This window comes from Carya illinoinensis, chromosome 15 (genome assembly GCF_018687715.1).
Source record: "Carya illinoinensis cultivar Pawnee chromosome 15, C.illinoinensisPawnee_v1, whole genome shotgun sequence".
Taxonomy (NCBI): Eukaryota; Viridiplantae; Streptophyta; class Magnoliopsida; order Fagales; family Juglandaceae; genus Carya; species Carya illinoinensis.
In genome coordinates, this window is record NC_056766.1 from 13,840,546 (window position 1) to 13,860,776 (window position 20,231).

General features: G+C 38.2%; 1 pseudogene; it reads left to right on the forward strand.

Annotated features, from left to right (window-relative positions):
* The first annotated feature begins 8,546 nt into the window (after positions 1–8,546).
* On the forward strand, positions 8,547–11,548 carry LOC122295861 (annotated as a pseudogene).
* The last annotated feature ends 8,683 nt before the right edge of the window (positions 11,549–20,231 follow it).

Below are 20,231 nucleotides of genomic sequence, written 5' to 3' on the forward strand. Positions count from 1 at the left end.
GAGCTCCTCTGGTCACTCAGGAGTGGATAATATTGAATGACATCCCCTGGGTAGTCGCAGGGCGACAACCGGATCGCACGATACGGTAACGCTGTCATGTCGACTCCGTAGTCCCTAGAGTGGCGGGGACTAGAGGATGGCCTGGCCAGGGACGCGCTGGGTGCGAGTACTGGGCATTGCTCGTTTAGGTGTCACATGCGTAGACGTTACCTGCGGTGTGGCACAGAGCTAGAGTGTGCGGATGATCCCTAGGGGAGATCATGGTGCATGCATAATTGGATCGTTTTTATGGTTTTGGTTATGGGCCATTTTCTGGGAAAATGGAGAGGTTTGGTTTGAGGCTATGTGATCCATTTTCTGGGAAAATGGTGGTTTGGGCCATTATCTGGGATAATGGCTAGGCCTGGTTTTAAATGATATGTTTTTGGGCCAAATGGGTTTTTTGGCATGCGTGGAAAAAATATGGTTTATGGGTTTTGTGCATTGGCATTCTTTCATGCATATTGTTTAAGTTTTATATGCTTTTATCTAGTGGTGTTTGGATCTTACTTACCTGCGGCACCATTTTTGGTACCGTAGATTTTGGTGCAGAGTTCGAGGAGGAGGAGGAGGAGAAGGCTGAGCCCGAGGATGCGGCTCCGCCGGAGTATTGAGTGGAAGTTTATGTCTTGTTTTAGGCTTTGAACTATATTTGTAGTTTGTAATATTTTATTATTTATGTTTTGAACAGCTTTTTATTAAACAATAAAAATTCTGGTACTTAGTTTATGACTTTGCTATCCGCTGTGTGTTTCTTCATGCACATTTATTGCTTATACACACACTTGGCACTCATCGATAGGGTGGTGACCCGTGATGTCATTATCTGGACGTCTCGATTTTTCCGTATCCGTGTGTGAGGATTTGGGGGCGTCACACTTATGATATGAGACAACAACACTTACCCCTCAAATAATTGTTGGTACTTGACCCGTATCTGTTCCTCAAGCTCCCAAGAAGCTTCGATTAAGGATAAGTGGAACATGCATAAACTAGCCATTATTATTGTTCAAGAAGAGACAAGGCTTAAGCAACAAGGAGATCATTTAGTTCACTTGAATGCAATATTAATTAATTTGGAATTTATAATAAACTATCCCTCATACAATATATAGCATATCCACAATCATCCCCCCAAATAATTACAATATTAAAGATGGAATTTCTATCTTTGGTTAAAGTCAGCCTGGTTACATCACAGTGGTGGAAAAAGCAAGCATAACTAAAATGAGAGAGGATACGCTATAGATTATCACTTCTCATATTCAAGATGACATTGAACTTTTGACACACCAATATATTCAAAGTTGATTTTTTTTTTTGAAAAGATCAATACTCTATTGATATTAGATAAAAATGGAGGAAAAACAAGATTACAAAATTGGACTAAACACCCAATTCAAACCCCATCCTCAGCCAACTCAAGGGATTCCTTGGCTAGACAGTGAGCAACATTGTTGCCACTTCTTCTTACAAAACTCACCGTGCAATTATCAAACTCAGCCAATAAAGTTCTAATGTCTTGTAATATCATACCTACACTATCCCATCTTTCAGTGTATTTTTGAAGGCTATGGATTACAGTCTGAGAGTCACCTTCCACTATAATTGATTGCCACCCTCCTTCCTTTGCCCATAGCACTGCATGAAGGCCACTAAGAGTTTCAGCTAGGTGGGGATCCAATACGCCAGCTAATGCCAGCTTCTTTGTTGACACAATGGAGCCCTGATGATTCCTAACCACCAAACCAAAACCAGTTCTGTTTTTTCCTGCACTCAAGGTTGCATCCCAATTTATTTTGATGGTATTCAAAGAAGGAGGGGTCCATATGGAGATTTGATCTTGGGAGTGCTGGGTCCTGTTCTTAGACTCGCCCTGTGCAGCTTTAAAGGTTTCCAACTAGTTGACTGCCTGTCTAGCTACCTGGGAGGGATGTGTGAAAGAATTCTCAAATAGCATATGATTCCTTCTCTGCCATATACCTTTAACTGTCACAGAGAATAAGGCCAACAACTCTTGGTTGGAAGAGGCACTGAACTTCTCCACCAAACTTTTAAAATTACTTGCATTATTAGAGTTTTTTTGAAAAGCTGTAGGGCCTTGATTCCACAAATCCATAACTGAGGGACAGCTCCATAAAGCATGGGTGGTTGACTCTACCTCCCTATCACATATAGGACACAGTGGGGAGTCCACACTATTCTTCTTAAATAAGTTCCACCTAGTAGGGAGTGACTCGAGGCAAGCTCTCCAAATGAAGACTTTTGTGGCATTTGGAATGTGAATCTTCCAATAGCAGGTCTAGTTCTTGGTGCAAGGTGCCTGATGTGAGGATTGCCCCTTCTATGAATCCACAAGCTCTTTCTGCTTATAGTAAGCACTCCTTACTGAGAACTGCCCATCTTTAGTATCTGTCCATATCAGTTTGTCTCTGGCACCAGTCACACTTATAGGGATTTTAAGTATAGTTTCTACTATTTATAAGTTCAGCAACTCAAGCTTTTGCACTCAAAATTTGGACTGAGGACTGGACCATGAAGCTGGAAGGTCGAGGCAACCACCTGCAGTTCCAAATTTTGGTATCCTGACCATTGCCTATCCTCCATATTGATCCTTTTTCGAGGAGACCTCTTGCTGCACAAAGGCTTCTCCATATAAAGGAAGGTCTTGCTCCTATTTTGGCCTGAAAGAACTCAGACTTAGAGAAGTACTTAGTTTTGAAAACTTTGGCAACTAGGGAGTTGGGATATTGGATGAGTCTCCAGCCTTGCTTTGCTAACAAGGCTATATTTAAACTTTCAAAGTCTCTGAACCCCAGGCCTCCTGCTCCTTTTGGTTTTCCCATTTGATTCCATGAGACCCAGTGCACCTTTTTTTCATGGTTCATATGGCCCCACCAGAACTGATGCATAACTCGATTAAATTCATTTAGCAAGGACTTGGGCAATTTGAAGACACTCATGCAGGATGTTGGCAAGGCTTGTATGATAGCTTTTAATAGGATTTCCTTCCCTACTTGTGATAAGAATTTAGTTTTCCAGTTGCTGATCATGCTCCTCATCCTGTCCAGAATTCCCTTGAAAGCAGCATGTCTTGATCTTCCTAGGAGAGCAGGAAGTCCAAGATACTTCTCATAGGAAGAGGTGGAACGAGTACCAGCCAAGCTTAGAATGTATTCTTTAGTGGCCTTTCTGGTATTGGAACTAAAGAATATAGAAATCTTGGCTTTGTTGAGTTGCTGTCTAAAGGCATGTTCATAGATGCCAATGATTCTATTAAGGGTTGTCCACTCCTTAGCATTGGCCCTACAAAAAAGAAGACTATCATATGCAAAAAATAGGTGGTTATTGCTTAGTTTGCCATGTGAGATAGGGAAGCCATGTATGTCCTTAACAGTTTCAGCCTGGAATAGCAAGCTACTGAGCACTTCAGAAACCAGGATAAAGAGGTATGGAGAGAGGGGATCCCGCTATCGAATACCCCTATATGGAAGAAAGCTTTCTTGAGGGACTCCATTAATAAGTATAGAGTATGATACTGAGGATATACACTTCATAATCAAAGAGATCCATCTTTGGTGGAACCCCATCTTGTCCATGGTCTGTTTCAAGAAAACCCACTCCATTCTATCATATGCCTTACTCATATCCAACTTGACAGCCATGTAACCTTGCTGCCCCTTCCCTTTTATTTTCATAGAATGCAAGGTCTTGAAGGCAACCATAACATTTTTCATGATCATTCTGCCAGGCACAAAGGCACTTTGTGTGGGAGAGATGATGTGGGGAAGGATGGACTTAAGCCTGTTAGATAGCACTTTTGAAACAATCTTATAGAGCACATTACATAGAGAGATGGGCCTAAAATCCAGTACAGTTTGGGAGTTCTTCAATTTGGGGATTAACACCACATATGTGTCATTGATTGGCTCTAGGTCCCCTCCATGATTCAGGACCTCTAGGACAGCCTTAGTGATTTCTCCACCTACCACATCCCAATGGGATTGGTAGAAGATGGCTGGAAAACCATCTGGGCCAGGAGAGCCCAGAGGGTTCATCTGAAATAGAGCTTGCTTGACCTCCTCAGGAGTAAAAGGCCTTAAGAGGTCCCTGTTCATTTCCTCTGTAACTTTAGGTAGGAGGTGACTTAAGCATCCCTCAATACCCGTGGGGTTAGAGGAAGTGAAGAGGGTTTTGTAGTGCTGATTGAATGCCTCAGCTATACCATCCCTATTTTTAATAATTCTTCCATCCTCCAGTGCTAGCTTAGTAATCTCATTATTGAGTTTTCTTTGATTAGCACATCTATGGAAAAACTTAGAATTCCTGTCCCCATCTCTTAGCCATTTCTGTTTAGCTCTTTGCTGCCATTTGAGGCTTTCCTCTTCCAATAGCCTGTCAATATGCTTCTGTAGGTTCTTGATCTACATGGTGTTTGAGCCACTATTTGAGTTTTGTAGAGAGGATAGTTGGTTCAACTTAGATTGAGTGTCCTTTCTGGTTTTATGAAAGGATAGTTGGCTCCACTGTTTAAGAGACTCCCTGCACTTGCCTAAGTTTTCTTAGACTGAGTTCAACCGAGACCTCTGCTGAGTAGGCTTAGAAAGCCACCTGGACTGGATGATATTCCTGCATTCCTCATGCAGGTTCTAGCTGGCTTTAAAACTGAAAGAATTCCTTCTACCCCCTTCCTCTTGAGCCAAACCCCTCCACCCATTCTGCCAATGTATCAGGATAGGTCTGTGGTCTGAGGTTTGGGCTGCAAGGCCTTGGATTCTGCACTGAGCAAATAACTCTATCCCTAACAAATTACCAAATGCACGATCAAGCCTTTCCTTGGTGAACTGACTTCCCTCACGGTTGTTACTCTAAGTAAATTTAGGCCCTACAAAGCCTAAGTCACTTAAGCCACAGCATTCCATAGCCTGTCTAAATTGTTCCATCTAGTGATAAGGTCTACAGGCAGCCCCACGTTTCTCATGTTGGTGTAGGACTTCATTGAAGTCTCCAAAGCAAAACCACGCCTGTTCATTCTTTGGTTGCAGCAGCCTCAAAAGCTTCCAACTATCTGGTCTGTTAGCAGTCAAAGGAGAACCATAAAAACCAGAAAACAACACCTCTTTGCCAGAGGCTTCCTGTTTCAAGACCATTGAAATATGGTGCTGTGAGTAGGACTCCAGATTGAACTCAGATGTGCCATTCCATAGAAAAGCAAGGCCCCCACTTAAGCCTTTACTATCCACTACAAAACTAGAATCAAAGCTCAGCTTATTCCTCACTTCCTCGACCCTTCTCCTACCACACTTTGTTTCCATCAAGAAAACAAACTTGGGCCACTTAGTCTTCACTAGTAAGTGAAGTTCTCAAACTGTACAGGGGTTCCCAAGCCCCCTACAGTTCCAACTAAGGCCTATCATTGATGTTGGTGGGGCTGCACAGTAGCCTCCACCAACTTTGGATTAATACCTTTCGTACCAAGGCCAAGATTGGCTCTCTTCTTCCTGTTGGGTGTCACTTCATCACCCTGTCTTGTTGGGCCTCTTTTTCTTCTGTTTCTAGTTAACATGCCCAACATAATGGGCTCCTCTTTGTGTGCCTCCCTGGCCCTTCTTTTCCCCGTGGCCCTCATCTTTAGGGGCTCAACAGGCCTTTTCTTTACCATCTCAGAGCTAGCACACACATGCTACTCTTTTGGGGGAGACTTTAGAGGGAAATTTATATGTTTGGGGATACAAACCAAGGTCAATATGCCAGGATCATGTTTCTTTTGATGCTAGTCCACTATCTCTGCCCTCCTATCAGGTATATTAGCATGAAAGTCTGAAAGCATCTCATAATCTGACAAGCCATCTTCTAAAGGTGCTGTCGGGTCCTCCCCCTTTTGGATATTTCCAAAAGTAGAGCAGGTAGGTTGAGCTTTTGGTTCCTTAGGTTTTGCCTCATCCTTCTTTGGGAAGTCTGTGGAGAGCTCCTAAGCAGGCACCTTTCCATGGTTAGGTGCCTCATTCCAGGTCCCTCCATGAACCACCGTATGCAGCTGTTGTGGTTGGTGAGAGTCCCCCATATCTCCACCATACTTCCTGACTTCAAAAATCCTAGAGTTCATCGGTTGAGCTCTCAACCATGGGCCAAACTGGGAAGGTTTGACCTCACCCCCCTGTTAAGCCCCTCGCTGAGCTTGACAACCCTTTATCTTATGATATAGGATTCCACAATGAAAGCAGAAGGACTGTAATCTCTCATACTTCATGGAAACCCAATGCTTCTGATTATCAAGCTGCAGCCATTTTCCTCGAAGCAATGGTTTGGTCATGTCCACTGCTACACGGACCCTTAGGCACTTGCCCCATGCTCTTCCTTCCGAGTCAGCTTCCACACGGATCACATGGCCAATCGATGAAGCAAACTTGCTTCCAAAGTCTTCATTCATAACAGCCAGAGGCAGGCCATGCAGTTGTATCCAGAAAGGTTCAAACTGAAATTGCACCACATTGAGTGGGGTAGATTCTTCTAGTTCTTGAAGGGAGACTAGGTTCCTGTCGAAGAACCATGGACGACCACCCAAGACACGTTCCTTATCTGCAAGAAACTGGGAATTCTATTAAGAAATATAAATCTCCCAAGTCCTTGAACTTCACCCATCCCTCAAGTCTCCATATTTGGGACATTGTCATTCTGAAGGCTTCAGTGTTGAATCCCTTCTCAGTCAAGACACCTCCTACTATGCATAGTTTTCCATGTAAGCCTCCCTTCATAGCTTCATCAGGAGATACCACAAAGACTGTATTTTCCTCTTTTGATAGTGAGAGGTTCTCCCAACGACGAGCTAGCTCCTCTTCTTCCATCTTCATGAACACCACGACCTCTCACTGTGACTCTTCCTAGAAGAGACCAACACCCTTGCACCGGTAGGGTACTCTCACCTTACTCTTTCTCTAGAGAGAAAAGAGAAGGACTCCTTCATCTAGAAATAGTATGCAAAGTTGATTTGACATGACTTTATTCTAACAATTATTCAAATATTTGTCTACCATCTATTCTTACTTAAGCCTCGTTGTAATTGAAGAATGAGTTTTATGTGAAACTAAAATTGTATTCAAATTTGATAGTACCAAGTGAGAAAGATAATTATAGGACATGGATCCTATAATTTTTATCGTTTCTTGTGAGGTTTCTTTGAACGACCTCAAATGCTACTTGAAATTTATAGAACCATATTATGTGTTTATCTATTTTCTACGGAAAGATTCTCAAATCGTATTATAGAAGGCTTTATCATCAATTAGGCCGACTTATAATATCTTTTATGAATATTTATGAATGAAATCTTTAATTCCCTTATCGTTAAAACAAAAAAAGTAAAAAGATGATAAAACAACCATAAAATCTTCTATTCCACACCATACAAAGTACTGCAAGTGATAGTTAGCTAGCTAGCACAATACCATTAGTCTCGACAAGACGAAGTTGCCCACAATTGAGATAAAGGGCGAAAGAGACTTCTCTAGGGTGAAAATAAAACTCCACTATATTCCAAGAGTACAAATAAAGACTTTTAATATAGCTAGTAGCTTATAGATCATAATAAAAGAAAAAGGATCAACTTGCCCAATAATTCACAAGAGACTGTACGTGACTGATACGCAAGTGACTCTTAATTTATACCATTTATTTCAAGTATCGACTATATATAGTATACGTGAATCGCGCGTTAGAAATTATTAAATTATGATTTTTTGATCTTATGATCAATTTTCAATAAATATTCATCGTGTACGCAACCCAATATGTCCAGAATACCCAAAATAGTCAATTTTGTTTTTATTTTGATGGGGCATAGGGTATTTTGTAACGTGGTCCATGTCGTGCATCGAAATGGCCAGAACATAAAGAATCCGGCCCACTCACTATAATAAAAATGTTTTTTAGTGACGGTTTAGAAATTAATTATGATAGTCTTCAAATTGTCACTAAAATACATTTTCTGTGACGGTTTGTGGAAGCCGTCATTAAAAACTAGTTAAAATTATTTTTCTACGTTTGAACATGTTAAATATTTTGTTCAAACGTCACATGCACGTTCGAATGTTTGGTCTACTTACGTGTAAATGTGAAAATTTTTTATGCCAACATTCGAATGTTAGCGCTTTAACGTTCGAATGTTAGATATTTATTTATATTTTTTAAATTGACTATAATATATATTGTGTCTATCATCAATTAGGCCAACTTATAATATCAGTTATCAATATTTATCATCACAGTGGGGAAAGTTGAAAGTAGTACTTGATTTGACATGCTTTTATTCTAGCAATTATTCAAATACTTGTCTACCATATATTCTTACTTAAGCCTCGTTGTAATTGAAGAATGAGATATTAGGTGAAACTAAAATTGTATTCAAATTTGATAGTCCCAACTGCGAAAGATAATTAGCTAGCTCCACAATACCATTCATTAGTCTCGACAAGACAAAGTTGCCCACAATTGAGATAAAGGGCGGAAAAGACTTTTATGGTGAAAGTGAAAAGACAAAGTTGCCATCAAGAAGTTTGGTGCCTTGCCGAATTTGTTAAGAACAGCGCTGGAACTAAACCCCATTCATCGAGAACTAGAACAACTATACTCTTTGGGATCTTCCCAGCTTTCATTGCTTTTATGGCTAGCATACTTGCCCTATTTCTCTTTTTCTTATTTCTAGTTTGGATATGGAGGAGAACCCAAAAAACTGCCCTTCAAAAGATACTTCCACCAAAAGCAGGTGGTGCATGGCCTCTAATCGGCCACCTCCACCTATTATGAGGGATGCAACCAGCCCATATAACTCTAGGTGACATGGCCGACAAGAACGGACCAGTCTTCAGTATCAACTTGGGCATGCATAGAGCTATTGTAGTAAGCAGCTCAAAGATAGCTAAAGAGTGTTTCACTACCAATGATAAAATCTTTGCCAATCGCCCAAAATCTTTGGCGGCAAAACTCATGGGTTACAACTATGCCTTGCTTGGTTTCTCCCCATATGGTTCCTATTGGCGCCATGTTCGAAGAATAGTCACTCTAGAGATCCTCTCAAATCACCGTATCGAGATGTTCAAACACATTCGAGAGTCAGAGATAAACACGGCCATAAAAGAGATCTATATGTTGTTGGCCCAGAACAACAACACATTAGTGGAGATGAAAAGATGGTTCGGCTATGTAACCCAAAATGTCGTGTTTATGATGGTTATAAAGAAGCGATTTTCTTGGTCTGCAACCAAGGATGAGAATAAAGGAAATGATCAATGTCGAAAGGCGATGAGAGATCTCTTTGTGTTGAGTGGGACATTTGTAGTGTCAGATGTGCTTCCATATCTAAGATGGTTGGACTTGGGTGGGTACGAGAAGGCAATGAAGAAAACCGCAAAAAAATTAGATCATGAGCTTGAAGGATGGTTAGAAGAACACAAGCAAAGAAGAATTTCTGGGGAGGTAAAGAAGGAACATCAAGACTTTATGGATGTGATGTTGTCTATTGTCATTGACAGTGAAGAAATTTCTAGTTATGAAGCTGATGCAATCACCAAGGCTACTTGTCTGGTATGCTTTTGATAACTCGATTAAAGCGTCTATAGGGTACTAAGATTGCTTTGCTTTATATTAATTGAATATAAAGATCATCCTTGATTTGTGAATTAGACTGGTCACGAGTATCTTTATTTATTTTTTGTTCTTCTAATTATCTACTAGAGTTTAGCATACAATTAGGGAATTTTTTCACATCTTCAAAAAGAATCTAGCTCTCTTGTTATGGTAATTACAAAGGGTAGCCTCCCCCAAATTTTCAAGGAATTTGTTGGTTCTTGTTTGCAAGAAGAAAATGGTAGATTCCCTGGCCAGCTTGGACAAGGGTGTTGGAAACATCTGTCTTGTTCCTAAACTTTGCCCAAATATATGCTAATGGTCCACCAAAGAGAAATTCTCTGACAATTTTAGGATATAAAAGTCTCACACTCCATTTGAAAGCAAAATGAATAAATCTATATCGAACATGAAAAAGCTCACTTTTTGGCCTCTACGATTTTTCAAATGAGCGTACGGAGCTTGCATACTCTAAGATTGTACCGAATATTACTAATACTCATCCACAAAAAAGAAATAATTTTGATATTAATTTTTTTTTTTTTTTTGTTTTTAAACACAAAATAAGCCTAGGCTTGAAGAGAGCAATCATAAAAAATTTTAAGGAAAACAAACAAAACAAAAGGCATAAGTGAGAGGAATTGCAAGTATTTATTATAGACATTGCTGTTTTTTTATCTTTTGAGGGGAATAGTTTCTTTGAATTCTATTTTAGTTTAATCTGGTGAAATTATAAATAACATATACATACATGCTGGGACTTTTGCAGACCCTCATCTTAGCGGGTACAGATACAACGACAGTGACAATGACATGGGCACTCTCTCTACTTCTTAATAACCAAGAGACTCTTAAGAAAGCCCAACAAGAATTAGACCTCCAGATTGGTAGAGATAGGCTAGTGATGGAATCAGATTTGAAAAACCTAGTCTATATTCAAGCTGTCATCAAGGAAACAATCCGTTTATATCCGTTTATATCCCGCTGCGCCACTTTCTGTGCCACACAAGTCCTCTGAGGACTGCACTTTGGCTGGTTACCATATCCCAGCAGGTACTTGTCTTCTCGTTAATCTATCAAAGATTCATAGAGATCCACAAGTGTGGTCAGATCCTACCAAATTCTGCCCAGAAAGATTCCTTACAACCCACAAAGATGTTGACTTTAAGGGCCAACATTTTGAGCTTATACCCTTTGGTAGCGGGAGGAGAGTTTGTCCAGGAATCTCATTTGCACTACAAGTTATGCAACTCACACTTGCTAACTTTTTGCATGCCTTTGAGATTACGACAGTACCAGCATATGAACCAGTAGACATGACTGAAAAAGTTGGAATTACATCCTTGAAAGCCACCCCTCTTGAAGTCCATCTCACTCCACGCCTTCCTTCTTCAACATATGCATGACCATTGGAGTATATGTTAAATAGCTACAATATTGCCAAGGAGTTTCTTAATGATCTTCATGCTCAAGGATTATGCGTATATTAAATTTTTGTTCTTGTTTTTATTTTTATTTTGGTGTGTTCGCTGTAAAAGTGCATACCTATCTTATGCATAGGAACATTAGGGGATCTTGTACCACAATTTCATAAACAAAGTTTAGTAATTTCTTTTTTGGAAAATTTATTGGACATGTCCTTCGAGTTTGATATTTTTTTCAAACTGATCCTGAAGTTGACAATGGTTACATAAAGATCTTTAGGGTTAAGGTCTTGGTATTAAAATGATTCCTCCATCCTATAGGAAATCAGAAAAGAGTAGTACCAAATACTAGCTCCTTGCACTAAACTATGTGTGCCTATCATATACGAAACTAGAGTAGCTTGGTATGCAAATTGGATTTGTTCTCCTAGAATTCTTACAATAAAACTGCTTATTTCTGATCCCCTATTTCTTATGAGAATGATTATTTCCTGTCAAAATGAGTCAAGTTTCATCACAAATAAGGAGAGGGAAGAAGATAAAACAGAAGAAACAGAAGAATTATTTCCTAGTTCTTGCCCATTTTATATGCACCTAAAGTTGGGGGAATTTTCCAATTAGTAGTTGCCAATTTAGACGGCTTACAACCACTATTGTCTTATCTATACAACTTATTGGTCTAGCAAATGGTTCAATAAGTTCACCTATATATGTGAAAGCATAATGATATAAACCTACAACTCTTTTACAACAATTTTTTATGTCATAATTTTGAAAATGATAAACTTACAAATATCTTACAGCTAGTTTACAACTATACATGGAAGGAAAGATAGTTTTATAATAATATTATATTATTATTTTTTTAATGAAATGGCATGACTTGATTAGGAGTAACTTAATTAACATATTAATCTCCTTCACGAGCAATAGTTGAAAATGTTTGACGTTTCTTATGCGTATTAGATAACTTTAAACTGTAACGCCCCGGTCCCACAAGGATCAAAAAGTTAACTCTTTTAACATGAAATCATCTCCAATAACACAACCATATATAATCCAAAGACTCCATAATAATAAATTCATTTATTCAAAACAAGTGTACTTGTTCTTCCATCAAGACACTAAAGTAATACCTCAACAAAATAAATTAAAATCTCCACAACCACTCATAACTATTCGTTACTCAAAACACCAAAATAACATAAATGATAAATCTATTAAATAAACTCCCCAATAACTACTTGTATCCTCTGGCACTTATTCCTCAATGATCATCAAATCTATTAACAATTCCTACTCTTGACTCCCGGCTGAAGCATCAAAATTATCTGAAAAATATTGTGAAGATAAGAGGTGAGTTATCAATAACTCAGTAAGCAAAGAACATATACGAGGGTATAAGCATGAGCATTGATAGAGTTCAAAATGCAAAACAAAACATTTACCTCCAGAATGCTAAAATCAAAACACTTGTTTTTAGAGTGCAAAACATGTATCAAAATATTAGAACAACACTTTCAAAAATAATCTTATTCAAAAACATTCCTCTGGCATAGCATAAATAATCATCATCATCATCATATCAGAGCATTACATCATTACATCATATCAAAATAGAGTCCATGTATCACCCCCGTGGTAGGGTTGTGCATCTACGAATAACTAAGTAGAACATAATCACTCTGTCACCAAGGTGTGCTGATGGGCCCCAAGATGGACCAAGTCATAAAGATCCTTTGCAAGTTTCAGATGGGGCCGTATCCACTATTATTACCCGTGGTTGGGCCGTATCCACTATTATAACCCGTGGTATGGCTGTATCCACTATTATAACCCATGGTTGGGCCGTAATTGAACAGAAACAAATTCAAATTCATAGTCAGAAAGTCATGCCAAAGGTTTTTTAACTTACACATCATATCAGAGTAAAATACTGAGTAGCTTCAGATCATTTCATATATTCAACAGAAAAAAATCAAAGTATCTTGATCTTAACCACAACAAAACTTTAAGAATCTCATTTTTGCTCTTTTTACAAAGTTCATAAACAATATGCAAAAATAAGCTCATGTCTACACTAGTCATGACAAAAGTAATTTCTCCTTCATACACAGTTCATGAAATAATGCCAAAACAAATAATTGAGATTATTTTTCACATTTCTTTTAAAAATAGACGTTCATATTTTCCAAAATCAACCCCGTTTCATTTTCTTTTTTTGCAAAGTTTAGTATAGAAAACCCCGCTTACCTGAACTTCTTAGTCTTATAGAAATTCTTCCTAATAGTGCCAAACGAATAATCAATTATCACCTATAAAATTCATGTAACTTGAATAAACCTCCAATTGAACAATTATCACCTATTTATGCTTGAAATACCTATTTTAATTCCTCAAAAACCTAAATTCTTTTGACCTCACTAACACCACCATTTCCTAAACCATCAAAGCCACTCAATCCAATTCATACTGAAAAGATACCCGAATAAAATATTCTGATTAAAAACAGAACTCAAAGAATACTGATGTACTAGTAAAATCTATCGAATAAATTATTTAAACTCGTTTATTAAAAAAAGAGACTTAATCAAATTATATCGTTTAACGCAAGACTATGCATTTACTATTGTTACTAAAATCAACATGTGAAATTAATATTAAAACATATCATTAATTAAAAATCTATTAAAGTAAGCAACGAAGTTTCATTTAATAAATAAATAATGTACTAGGTCAAAAATAAAGTGTTCAAAATAAAATATATAGTTACTAATTACTACTAAAATCTAGTTGTAGCAAATAGTATTCAATAGTATAATTTAAGACAACGCCCACAATGAAATGAAGAAAACTTAAAACAAGTTCAAAGAATAAATTCAAACCCATGAAAATACTATTTGGTTATAATTAAACCCAAAGTAAATTCAACCAGCTTTTAAAATCCCCCATGTTTGGTTTTTAAAACTAAGAGAGAAAAATTATAATTTCATACAAACTCATTCTGCAAGATAAGCCTTACGGGAGGGCAACAAAATTTGTTTAAAAAAAACTCTACGTGCTATTTTGAATATGTCTTAGCTTCGAGAAGGTCTTGGAGGCAGTATGGTCAGTACTCAGAAAAGCATTCTGGTGATAATACAGGTTCTCCTGAGTTGCTGAATAAGGCTTCAAAGGGTATGTTTCCTTTAAGAAAGGTTAGTGTCTCTCTAATGGATGAAAAAAGGAAGAAGGGATTGTGTTTTCACTGTGATGAGAAGTGGAATCCAGGTCATGTGTGCAAGAATCCTAAGGTGTATTTCTTACATGGAGAAGATGCTGAAGAACAAGAGGTTATTGACAGTGTGACAGAAGTTGAACCACAACTGAAGCAAGAATCCACAGAGTTAGTGAGGAAGGAATTCGAGGTACTTGAAGTTTCTATTCATGCTATCTCTGGATGTGTAAATAGTAATGGAATGAGGTTGCTAGGCAAGATTGGTTCTTTTTTTGTGAAATCTTGGTGGATTCAAGAAGTACTCACAACTTCTTGGATCCTTTGGTGATAAAGGCAACTAAAATGAAGGAGATTGATGATGGGGGGCTTCAAGTTAAAGTGGCTAATGGGACTACCATAGTTAGTCAAGGTACATGTAAGGAGATGATAAGCATTCAAGGAACTAAGTTTTTGGTTCCTTTCCATGTTCTAACTCTTGGGGGTTGTGACATTGTTTTGGGAGTCCAATGGCTCAAAACATTGGGTCCTATTCAGTGGGATTTTACAAGAATGTCAATGCAATATCAGATTGGTGCTAAGCAGCTGCTCTTGCCAGGGTTGTTATCTGACAAGGTGCATGTAGAAGCTGGAGTTCATATGATGAAATCTTCTTTCATTGGACAACAAGGTTGGTTCCTGCAACTTGTAGCACTACAGAATTTACCTAAAGAGAAGGTGTAGCATTTACCTAAAGTTGAAGAAGTTTTGCAACAGTTTCAATCTGTTTTTGAAGAACCAGTGGGGTTGCCACCACCTCGAATTTTTGATCATCAAATTGTCTTGAAAGAGGGAGTTGCTCCAATTTCTGTAAGACCCTATAGATACCCCCACTATCAGAAAACAGAAATTGAAAAGATTGTTCAAGATTTGTTGAGTAATGGTGTGATTAGACCAAGTCAAAGTCCATTTTCTTCACCTATCCTTGTAAAGAGAGCTGATAGCACATGGAGGATGTGCATGGACTATAGAGCTCTAAATCAGGAAACTATCAAGGAGAAATTTCCAATTCCTATGATTGATGAGCTCCTTGATGAGCTGTATGGAGCAAGGTATTTCTCTAAACTTGATTTGAGGTTAGGTTATCATCAAATCAGAGTAAAAGGAAAAAGACATTCCTAAAACAGCATTTAGAACTCATGAGGGCCATTATGAGTTCTTAGTAGTGCCTTTTGGGCTTACTAATGCACTTGCCACTTTTCAGGGTTTAATGAATCATGTTTTTAAACCTTTTCTTCGAAAGTTTGTATTGGTTTTTTTCGATGATATCTTGATTTACAGTCAAGATTTAGAACAACACTTAGTGCATCTAAAGACAGTCTTATCTATTTTACAGCAACATTCTTGTTTGCTAAAAAGTCTAAGTGTAGATTTGGTGTCATGGAAGTTGACTATTTAGGCCATATTATATCTGGAGAAGGGGTGAAAGCTGATCCTTCTAAGATTTCAGCAATGATAGAGTGGCCTCTTCCTAAAACAGTTAAGGCTTTAAGAGGATTTCTTGGCTTAACTGGCTATTATAGGAAGTTTATCAAGAACTATGGTTCAATTGCTGCCCCATTGACCATCTTATTAAAAAGAATTATTTTTCTTGGTCTGAAGAAGCTGGAAAAGCTTTTTTACAACTCAAGAATGCCATGGCTCAGCCTCCTGTTTTGAGGTTACCAGACTTTTACCATGAATTTACAATTGAATGTGATGCTTCAGGAGTTGGGTTGGGGGCTGTGTTGATGTAGAAAAATCAGCCTATAGCTTTTTTCAGTAAGGCTCTTAAGGGTAAAGCATTACTCTTATCAACTTATGAGAAAGAATTTTTGGCACTTGTAAGTGCAGTGGGGAAGTGGAGACCATACTTGTTGGGTTAGCCATTTAAAATCAAAACTGACCAACAAGCCTTAAAGCATTTGTTGGAACAGAAAGTGGCTACAGAAGCACAGCATAAATGGATGTCCAAGCTTATGGGTTATGACTTTAAAGTATAGTACAAAAGGGGGAGGGACAACAAAGTAGCTAATGCACTTTCAAGAAAGATGGAAGAGGATTCAGCTACATTGGCCATGATCTCATTTCCAAATCCTTTATGGATAGATGAACTTAAAGAGAGCTATAAGGTGTCTTCTGAGTTCATTCATTTACTTGATGAACTACAAAAGGGTGGACAGGTTCATAAGGATTTCTCTGAGCAACAAGGCCTTATTTTAAGGAAGAGGAAACTGGCTATATATAGTTCCTGGATCTTTGTTTCAGAAGAAAGTATTGCAGCATGTGCATTACAGTCCAGAAGCAGGTCATCGTGGGTATCATAAGACATTGCAAAAGGCCAAGCTTGACTTTTATTGGCCTGGTATGAGAAAGGATATCAGAAGAGTGGTGAAAGAATGTGAAGTCTGTCAGGCTAATAAATCTAAAAATGTGCTGCCAGCAGGTTTTCTTCAGCCCTTACCTATTCCTCAGAGTCCTTGGTTAGATATTTCTATGGACTTCATTAAAGGGCTTCCTAGTTCAAAAGGTATGATAGTCATCCTAACTGTGGTGGATAGATTGACCAAGTTTGGTCATTTTTTTCCTATGTCTCATCCATATACAGCAGCTACAGTGGCTGAAGCATTTTTTTCGGGAGTCTTCAAACTTCATGGTCTACCTAGGTCCATTGTTTCAAATCGTGATGTGGTCTTTACAAGCAGGTTTTGGCAAGAGCTTTTTAAAATGCAAGGTACCATCTTGAATATGAGCTCAGCTTACCATCCTTAATCTGATGGTCAAGCTGAGGCACTAAACAAAGCTGTAGAAGCTTATCTAAGAGCATATACTGGTTCTAAACCAAGAAGCTGGAGTACTTGGTTGCCTATGGCTGAGTGGCATTATAACACAATTGTGCATTCTTCCACAAGAATCTCTCCATTTCGGGCCCTATATGGGCTGCCACCACCAAAGTTACTCTCTTATGTGGCAGGCACTACTGCTAATGTTGTAGTTGATCAACACTTGAAGTCTAGAGAACAGATTTTGTCTTTTTTAAAAGAGAATTTACAGAAGGCACAAGAGAGGATGAAGTTCTTTGCTGATAGAAAGAGATCAAATAGGAGTTTTAAGCAAGGAGATTGGGTTTTTCTTAGACTACAACCCTATAGACAGAAATCAGTAGCTATGAGGCATAACATGAAGCTTGTCCCTCACTTCTATGATCCCTTTCAGGTGATTCAAAAGATTGGTTTAGTGGCTTACAAGTTGAACTTGCCTCCTCCATCGAAAATCCATCTAGTTTTTCATGTTTCTTGCCTCAAGAAAAAGTTAGGAGACCGGATTTATCCCTTGTCCACTCTTCCCCCAGTTGATGATGAAGGGAGTGTTCAGCCTGAGCCTGAAATGATTTTAGAAAGGAGGATGAAGAAGTTGGGCAACCGTGCTGTTACTGAGGTATTGGTGAAGTGGCTAGGAGCTGCAGTTGAGGATAATTCATGGGAATACTTATACAAACTGAGATCCATGTACCCCTATTTAGTAGGCACTGTCTTGTGATTGTTACGGGTGCCTTGGGGGCAAGGCCTTGAAAAAGGGGAGATTGTTACGGGTGCCTTGGGGAAGCTTTGAGGAAGGAGATGTATGGTAAGGAATGTGCAATGCAGAGAAGTCCAAGAGTTGAGCTTAGATTGCAAATAACTGTTTTAACAAAAAGGATGGTGTTAATAAAACGATGTGTTTTGAGGCTTAATAAGGGAGGGGTCGTTTAGTGTTTAGTGTGCTGCGTTTTGTGTTAATGAAACGGGGAGTTTAACTAACCGTGTGTTTAGTTGGCATTTTATTCCTTGTAACCTACGTTTTGTGTAGAATCAGATATTGATTCAGTGCTTCACAACTGCAGTATATAAGCAGGAGTAAGCCGGTAGTTTGTATCTTGATTTTTTAGTGAAGTAAATTTCTTGGAGGTTGAGAATCCCTCGAAGATTCTCTACATGATTCATCATTGAATCTTGCTCATCAATTCTTGAGTTTCCGGTGTGTGTGGGTGATTCTTGATAGTTCCCTGCGTGTGTTCTGGATAGAGCAAAAGGTTCTTGCAAGAACCTTACAGCTTCCTTTAATGTGAAGGATATGCAGACCATAGTTTCCAATGGTGGAGGTGTCAGTGCATGCAGGGATAATGTTGTAGAGTCTCTGGATGGCCTACGGGAATGCTACTGGTGCTTGGTTCTTCAATGTACGTCGGAGAGACCGAATAGAAAGGAACCAAAGGAATTAAGGATCATGAGTGGCAACCCTAATTGAGGGAGTCATGCAAAAGATTATAAATATAAATATAGATGGTTGAAGCCCTAGGAAAAGAAAGAGAAAGAAACATGCTTGCATGGGAGACGTGTGCATGGTGTGGAGACTAAAGCCTGAAGGATTAATACAACTTGCATTTTTTGGACATGGGCTTTTTCCTTAAATTTTGGGCTTCAATAAACCTCTAAAAATAATCTAACTTGTCCCATTAATCTTCTTGGCCCAATAAAATATTTCACCTAATCCAAAATATTGAAAGATTTAAACCTACTTAGCAAGTTTAGTAAAATATATATATATATATATATTTCATATCCGACAAAAAAAAAAAAATTGGGCCCGTAGTCCTTCCCAGAAAACTCTTTAATCTCAAGTGGCTTTTCATTCGTATAAACCCAAAAATTTTAGAAAACGGTTGGGTGCTGGACCCAGGTGTTACATGTGGATGCATGCGCTACAATTTTCAAACAAGTTGAAATTATCAATGACTATATAAAGCTAAATCACTATTTTACATTTGAGAACGAAACGTAAAAAAGGCACTTGGGAATCAAAAACCCTAGGAAAGAAAAAGACGAAAGAAGAGTTTACTAGAAGAAAGAAAAGAATCCAATTGAATTAAATGTTCATCTATATAGTAGCTATTTATAGTACATGAATAAAACCCTATACATATGACTATTACATGAGATACAATAAAACAAATGAAATGAAAGAATAAAAATGAAAGGATAATACAATTAAGTCCTGATACCCCCTTCAAGATGGAGAGTATATAGAGTGTACTCCCATCTTGGAAATAAGTGATGAAACTGGTGATAACCAAGAGGTTTGGTTAACACATCAACAAGTTGATGATCAGAAGCCAAGTGAAAAGTCTGGATAACTCCAACTTGTATTTTTTCTCGAATAAAGTGATAATCTAGCTCAAGATACTTTGTTCTTTCATGGAAGATTGGATTGGAAGTAATGTGTAATGCAGCCTAACTATCACAAAAATGTTGAGCACTATGAGTATGTGAAACACGAAAATCAGATAATAGAGTGAGAAACCAAATGATATCACAAGTGGTAGAAGCCATTGATCTATACTCAGCCTCTGTAGAAGATCTGGAAACAGTAATCTGTTTCTTGGTCTTCTAAGAAAACCAAAGAATCTCCAAAAAAAAAAAAAAAACACAATAACCACTTTTAGATATCTTACTGTCAAGACAAGAAGCCCAATTAGAATTAGCAAAAGCTTTGAGAGATAATGTATTGGCAGCTAGGAAACAAAGACCATGACCAGGAGTGGCTTTGACATATTTTAAAATTCTATAGGTTGCTCGTAAATGGGGCTGTTTAGGCTGAGCCATATTTATTGATAAAATAACACAAATCTAGCAGAGTTAATGTGAGGTAAAGAAGTCGACCTACAAGTATTCTATAAACTGTAGGATTAGGCAACAAGTTCCCCACATTCTTACTCAATTTAGTACTTTGTTTTATAGGAAGTGCAACAGGTTTAGAAGCAAGGAAACCAGCATCTTGAAGAATCTCCATAGAATATTTTTTTTTTTGACATAAAGAAATACCAACACTAGACCGTGCCACTTCCAAACCAAGGAAATATTTGAGCTTAAACTTCT